Genomic DNA, 242 nt, shown 5'->3' on the forward strand with positions numbered 1-242 from the left:
CATAAGTCGGAAACAGCATGAAATTCAGTTCATTGTAGAAATCACAGCGATAGGGTAAGTTTACGTCTAGGATTACGTCACACAACAAACCGGGACTACAAGAGTAAAGCAGACACCAGAAATACCACATAGAACTACGGAAGGGTTACGGAGACAACCAACATATCACGCGCTCTGGCGTATCATCTGGCCCTGGAAAGAGAGAGCGGCGAGAGACCAATCCAGGTTCCAGTCACAGTGAG

This window comes from Macrobrachium nipponense, chromosome 33, assembly GCF_015104395.2.
Source record: "Macrobrachium nipponense isolate FS-2020 chromosome 33, ASM1510439v2, whole genome shotgun sequence".
NCBI lineage: Eukaryota > Metazoa > Arthropoda > Malacostraca > Decapoda > Palaemonidae > Macrobrachium > Macrobrachium nipponense.